This window comes from Oncorhynchus clarkii, chromosome 14 (assembly GCF_045791955.1).
Source record: "Oncorhynchus clarkii lewisi isolate Uvic-CL-2024 chromosome 14, UVic_Ocla_1.0, whole genome shotgun sequence".
NCBI lineage: Eukaryota > Metazoa > Chordata > Actinopteri > Salmoniformes > Salmonidae > Oncorhynchus > Oncorhynchus clarkii.
This window is the reverse complement of record NC_092160.1, coordinates 30,822,219-30,829,718: the sequence shown is the minus strand read 5'-3', so window position 1 is coordinate 30,829,718 and position 7,500 is coordinate 30,822,219. Positions and strand designations below refer to the sequence as shown.

Sequence of the window (7,500 nt, the reverse complement as noted above, 5' to 3'; positions counted from 1 at the left end):
AGCGGGAGATCAACCATTTTCAGGACCAGGGACATAGTCTGTAGCAACCTAAATGCCAGAACTGGAGAAGAACCTGACAGTCTCAGCACACAGGGGGACAAACACCTACCTGGAGGTTACAGTTTTCCCTCACAAATATGCCCCCTAGACACAACTACGACAAAACAACCATTAAAAACGGGTCACAACTCCTGCAGCTCTGTTGCACACTGGGTCTGTAAATGGTAGTCAACGGTAGGCTTTGAGGCGACTCCTACGGTAGGTACACCTACATCTTATCCCTTGGCAGTAGTACTGTAGATTACTTTATCACTGACCTCAACCCAAGAGACACTCAGAGCATTCACAGTCAGTCCACTAACACCCCTATCAGATCACAGCAAAATCATAATCTACTTGAACAGAGCAATACTCAATAATGAGGCATCAAAGCCAAAGGAACTGCACAATATTAAGAAATGCTATAGATGGAAGGAAAGTAGTGGGGAAACCTACCTAAAAACAATTAGGCGACAACAAATTCAATCCTTTTCAGACAACTTCCTGGACAAAACATTTCACTGTAACAGTGAAGGTTTAACTTGGTAGTAGAAAGCCTAAACAGTATATTTGAACTTTCAGCTTCCCTATCAAATCAAAAAAATTGCAGATAACCTAAGAAAAATAACAACAATGACAAATGGTTTGATGAAGAATGCAAAAACCTAAGAAAGAAATTGAGAAACCTATCCAACCGAAAACATAGAGACCCAGAGTCTAACGCCTTCACTATGGTGAGTCACTAAAACAATACAGAAATACACTACGGAAAACGAAGGAACAGCACGTCAGAAATCAGCTCAATGTAATTGAAGAATCCATAGACTCTAACCACTTCTGGGAAAATTGGAAAACACTAACAACCACACAAAGAGTTATCTATCCAAAACAGAGATGTGTGGGTAAACCACTTCTCCAATCTTTTTGGCTCTATAACAAAAGAACCAACAGCAAAAACATATACATGATCAATTAGAAATCTTATAATCATCTTTTAAAGACTACCAGAACTGTCACGACTTCCGCCGAAGCCGGTCCGTCTCCTTGTTCGGGTGGCATTCGGCGGTCGACTTCACCGGCCTTCTAGACACCGCCGATCCAGTTTTCATTTTCCATTTGTTCTGTCTTGTCTTATCACACCTGGCTTCACTCAACCAATTACTTGATTATTATTTATTTGTGTTTGTGAGTGATTGTATATTGTAATTCGGTCCGTGTTTGTGGGCTATCATTGCTGCCTTGTATATTTGTATTTCTTGAGTAAAGTACTTTAATTACTCATATCTGCTGTCCTGCGCCTGACTCCCTACACCAGCTACACATAGGACCGCTACAAGAACCCACTAGATTCTCCAATTACATTGAATGAACTACAGGACGAAATACAAACCATCCAAACCCAAAAGGACTGTGGTGTTAATGGTATCCTAATTGAAATGATAGAATATAGAGACCACAAATTCCCATTTGCTAAACTTTAACTCTTTAACATCATCCTCAGCTCTGGCATCTTTTCCAATATTTGGAACTAAGGACTGATAACCTCAATCCATAAAAGTGGAGGCAAATTTGACCCCAATAACTACTGTGGGATATGCGTCAACAGAAACCTTGGGAAAATCCTCTGCATTAATATTAACAGCAGATCCCCAGTGAAAACAATGTACTGAGCAAATGTCAAATTGGCTTTTTACCAAATTACTGTATGACAGACCACATATTCACCCTGCACACCCTAATTGACAAACAAATAAACAAACCAAAACAAAGGAAATGTCTTCTCATGCTTTGTTGACTTCCAATAAGTTTTTGACTCAATTTGGCATGAGGGTCTGCTATACAAATTGATGGAAAGTGGTGGGGAAAAAACATTCGACATCATAAAATCCATGGACACAAACAACAAGCATACGGTTAAATTGAGCAAAAAACACACATTCCATTACACCGGGCCGTCGTGTGAGACAAGGATGCAGCTTAAGCCCCACCATTTTCAACCTATACAGTGCCTTGCGAAAGTATTCGGCCCCCTTGAACTTTGCGACCTTTTGCCACATTTCAGGCTTCAAACATAAAGATATAAAACTGTATTTTTTTGTGAAGAATCAACAACAAGTGGGACACAATCATGAAGTGGAACGACATTTATTGGATATTTCAAACCTTTTTAACAAATCAAAAACTGAAAAATTGGGCGTGCAAAATTATTCAGCCGCCTTAAGTTAATACTTTGTAGCGCCACATTTTGCTGCGATTACAGCTGTAAGTCGCTTGGGGTATGTCTCTATCAGTTTTGCACATCGAGAGACTGACATTTTTTCCCATTCCTCCTTGCAAAACAGCTCGAGCTCAGTGAGGTTGGATGGAGAGCATTTGTGAACAGCAGTTTTCAGTTCTTTACACAGATTCTCGATTGGATTCAGGTCTGGACTTTGACTTGGCCATTCTAACACCTGGATATGTTTATTTTTGAACCATTCTATTGTAGATTTTGCTTTATGTTTTGGATCATTGTTTTGTTGGAAGACAAATCTCCGTCCCAGTCTCAGGTCTTTTGCAGACTACATCAGGTTTTCTTCCAGAATGGTCCTGTATTTGGCTCCATCCATCTTCCCATCAATTTTAACCATCTTCCCTGTCCCTGCTGAAGAAAAGCAGGCCCAAACCATGATGCTGCCACCACCATGTTTGACAGTGGGGATGGTGTGTTCAGCTGTGTTGCTTTTACGCCAAACATAACGTTTGGCATTGTTGCCAAAAAGTAAAATTTTGGTTTCATCTGACCAGAGCACCTTCTTCCACATGTTTGGTGTGTCTCCCAGGTGGCTTGTGGCAAACTTTAAACTACACTTTTTATGGATATCTTTAAGAAATGGCTTTCTTCTTGCCACTCTTCCATAAAGGCCAGTTTTGTGCAATATACGACTGATTGTTGTCCTATGGACAGAGTCTCCCACCTCAGCTGTAGATCTCTGCAGTTCATCCAGAGTGATCATGGGCCTCTTGGCTGCATCTCTGATCAGTCTTCTCCTTGTATGAGCTGAAAGTTTAGAGGGACGGCCAGGTCTTGGTAGATTTGCAGTGGTCTGATACTCCTTCCATTTCAATATTATCGCTTGCACAGTGCTCCTTGGGATGTTTAAAGCTTGGGAAATATTTTTGTATCCAAATCCGGCTTTAAACTTCTTCACAACAGTATCTCGGACCTGCCTGGTGTGTTCCTTGTTCTTCATGATGCTCTCTGCGCTTTTAACGGACCTCTGAGACTATCACAGTGCAGGTGCATTTATACGGAGACTTGATTACACACAGGTGGATTGTATTTATCATCATTAGTAATTTAGGTCAACATTGGATCATTCAGAGATCCTCCCTGAACTTCTGGAGAGAGTTTGCTGCACTGAAAGTAAAGGGGCTGAATAATTTTGCACGCCCAATTTTTCAGTTTTTGATTTGTTAAAAAAGTTTGAAATATCCAATAAATGTCGTTCCACTTCATGATTGTGTCCCACTTGTTGTTGATTCTTCACAAAAAAATACAGTTTTATATCTTTATGTTTGAAGCCTGAAATGTGGCAAAAGGTCGCAAAGTTCAAGGGGGCCGAATACTTTCGCAAGGCACTGTAGGTGTAAAACTTTTTTTTTTGCAATAGATAGTTTGCAATAGATAGCACTTGTAAAACCTAAGAATGTAGCAGAAATGTGCAGAAAGTAGTATTGAATACATTTTATTGAAGGGAAACAATAAGTCTTTAACTTTTTTGGCAACATAGCAATATATTCTTATATACAGTTGTGGCCAAAAGTTTGGAGAATGACAAATATTAATTTCCACAAAGTTTGCTGCTTCAGTGTCTTTAGATATTTTTGTCAGATGTTACTATGGAATACTGAAGTATAATTACAAGCATCCTATAAGTGACAAAGGCTTTTATTGACAATTACATGAAGTTGATGTAAAGAGTCAATATTTGCAGGTTGACCCTTCTTTTTCAAGACCTCTGCAATCCGCCCTGGCTAGCTGTCAAATAACTTCTGCGCCACATCCTGACTGATGGCAGCCCATTCTTGCATAATCAATGCTTGGAGCATGTCAGAATTTTTGGGTTTTTGTTTGTCCACCTGCCTCTTGAGGATTGACCACAAGTTCTCAATGGGATTAAGGTCTGGGGAGTTTCCTGGCCATGAACCCTGGCCATGGATGTTTTGTTCCCCGAGCCACTTAGTTATCACTTTTGCCTTATGGCAAGGTGCTCCATCATGCTGGAAAAGGCATTGTTTGTCACCAAACTATTCCTGGATGGTTGGGAGAAGTTGCTCTCGGAGCATGTGTTGGTACCATTCTTTATTTATGGCTGTGTTCTTAGGCAAAATTGTGAGTGAGCCCACTCCCTTGGCTGAGAAGCAACCCCACACATGAATGGCCTCGGGATGCTTTACTGTTGGCATGACACGGGACTGATGGTAGCGCTCACCTTGTCTTCTCCGGACAAGCTTTTTTCCAGATGCCCCAAACAATCGGAAAGGGGATTCCTCAGAGGAAAGGACTGTACCCCAGTCCTTAGAAGTCCAATCCCTGTACCTTTTTCAGAATATCAGTCTGTCCCGGATGTTTCTCCTGGAGAGAGGTGGCTTCTTTGTTGCCCTTCTTGACACCAGACCATCCTCCAAAAGTCTTCGCCTCACTGTGCGTGCAGATGCACTCACACCTGCCTGCTGTCATTCCTGAGCAAGCTGTGTACTGGTGTTGCCCCGATCCCGCAGCTGACGATCCTGGCCCTTGCTGGACTTTCTTGGGCGCCCTGAAGCCTTCTTCACAACAATTGAACTGCTCTCCTTGAAGTTCTTGATGATCCGATAAATGGTTGATTTAGGTGCAATCTTACTGGCAGCAATATCCTTGCCTGTGAAGCCCCTTTTTGTGCAAAGCAATGATGACGGCACGTGTTTCCTTGCAGGTAATCATGGTTGACAGAGGAAGAACAATGATTCCACGCACCACCTTCCTTTTGAAGCTTCCAGTCTGTTATTCGAACTCAATCAGCATGATAAAGTGATCTCCAGCCTTGTCCTCTTCAACACTCACACCTGTGTTACTGAGAGAATCACTGACATGATGTCAGCTGGTCCATTTGTGGCAGGGCTGAAATGCAGGGTAAATGTTTTTGGGGAATTCAGTTCATTTGCATTGCACTTAATTGCAATGTCATCTGATCACTCTTCATAACATTCTGGAGTATATGCAAATTGCCATCTGTCACGCCCTGGCCTTAGTTATCTTTGTTTTCCTTATTATTTTGGTTAGGTCAGGGTGTGACATGGGGGGTTTATGTGTTTTGTCTGGTCTAGGGGTTTTTGTATGTTTATGGGGCTGTATCCTTTCTAGGTAGTTTTGTATGTATATGGTTGCCTAGATTGGTTCTCAATTAGAGGCAGCTGTCTGTCGTTGTCTCTGATTGGGAACCATATTTAGGCAGCCATGTCCTTTGGGTATTTTGTGGGTGATTGTCTTCTGTCTTTGAGTCATTGCACCAGATTGGACTGTTTCGGTTTTCATTTTTGTTGTTTTGTATTTTGTAGTGTTCTCGTGTATGGTCTTGCTTAAACATGTTGAACTCTAACCACGCTGCATTTTGGTCCTCCTCTCCTTCAGTGGAAGAAAGCCGCTACACCAGCATACAAACTGAGGCAGCAGACATTGTGAACATTAATATATGTGTCATTCTCAAAACTTTTGTTTACGACTGCACTGTACAATGAGGAATTAAACTACAAAATACTAGTCTTCTCCCATTTTTTTAACCATTGCCCCCACCCACAAAGTGTATAAACAACAACCATATATAAGAATAAAAGAAGATAAAATAGATACAAAACAAAAACATATATCAATCAACTCTAATTAGCACATTTTTTAAATAGGCAAGTCAGTTAAGAACAAATTCTTATTTTCAATGACGGCCTAGGAACGGTGGGTTAACTGCCTGTTCAGGAGCAGAGCGACAGATTTGTACCTTGTCAGCTCGGGGGTAGGAACTTGCAACCTTTCGGTTACTAGTCCAACGCTCTAACCACTAGGCTACCCTGCCGCCCCACATGTAGGACAGTATGAAAGTGTGTGTGCATGGACTTTGTAGATGTATTTATCACATGTAGGACAGTATGAAAGTGTGTGTGCCTGGACTTTGCAGATGTATTTATCACATGTAGGACAGTATGAAAGTGTGTGTGCATGGACTTTGTAGATGTATTTATCACATGTAGGACAGTATGAAAGTGTGTGTGCCTGGACTTTGGAGATGTATTTCTCACATGAGCAGCACATAGTATTGTTTTACAGTCCTTCTTTAGGGGGCAGAATAGGAATCTCCTCCTCTTGTCTACCCCAGATGCAGCCTCAGGTGGATCAGGACAAGATTCAGCCCCCTGAACAGCTTTCACAAGCAGAAGCTGCTGTGTGGGAGAGGCTCTCCCTTCTTTGAAAGTGTGGGGTTACAAGTGCCTTTCCCAGCTGCTCCAGGAACACCCTCCTCTTGTTCCACTTATCAGGCATCCAGGTAGTGTCGATCTTGTTCCATATCACAAAGGCATTGTATGAGGACACATCAATGATGTTATGGACGATGACCAGGGGCCAGCGGGCAGTTATCCTCCTGCAACTGTAAATTCCAATCACCTTTTCCAGGTTGTCCACACCTCTTTTGTTGTGGTTGTGGTCCAGAATGATGGCTGGCTTCCTGTCCTCACGATCACTGATCTCAGCCGTTTTGTGCAGTGTGTTCCTCTTTGGGAGGTAAGAAACTAGAGTGGTGGTGGGGGTGAAGACAAGCTTTGATGAGAAGGCCTCTCTCCCCCTTGTTGTGAGGAGTGCAGGGGGGAGCTCAGGCTTGTTCTTTCTAATTGTGCCAACCATGGTGACCTTCCTCTTCAGGAGCTGCTGGCTGAGTTCAATCAGTAGCACACATAATCTACATTTCTCATTGTGTGTGTGTGTCTTTTTGGTTTTTGTGGTGTGTAAATTATTTTATAACTGCCTGGTCAAAAATGACCCTAAGACAATCTTTGTTCCCTGGTGGTGTACAGCTTTCATGGAAACATGAACAAAGGCAATGTTTCACTTTTTCTAATTTTGGGGCCACTCTAGGAAAAGTCATTCAATTTCAAGTTGAAAAAATATCATTTAGGGGGTTCTGCTGTTAAACATCAGGGATTTTTTTTTTACCCTTAAGACAACACAAGGGTTAAGCAAGCTGGTCCTGGGGCTCTCTTCACAAACACAAACAGACCCCACAAAGCCCCAGGACAGCAACACAATTAGACCCAACCAAATCATGAGAATACAAAAAAGATAATTACTTTTCACATTGGAAAGAATTAACAAAAATCTAAGCAAACTAGAATGCTATTTGGCCCTACACAGAGAGTGCACAGTGGCAGAATACCTGACCACTGTGACTGACC

The 7,500-nt window shown here is 41.9% G+C and overlaps 1 protein-coding gene across 1 annotated transcript in view; it reads right to left on the bottom strand.

Moving 5' to 3' along the window:
* The window catches only part of LOC139366506 (ephrin-B1-like), a 133,278-nt gene that overhangs the window by 13,287 nt on the left and 112,491 nt on the right, over window positions 1-7,500 (bottom strand). The window lies entirely within an intron of this gene.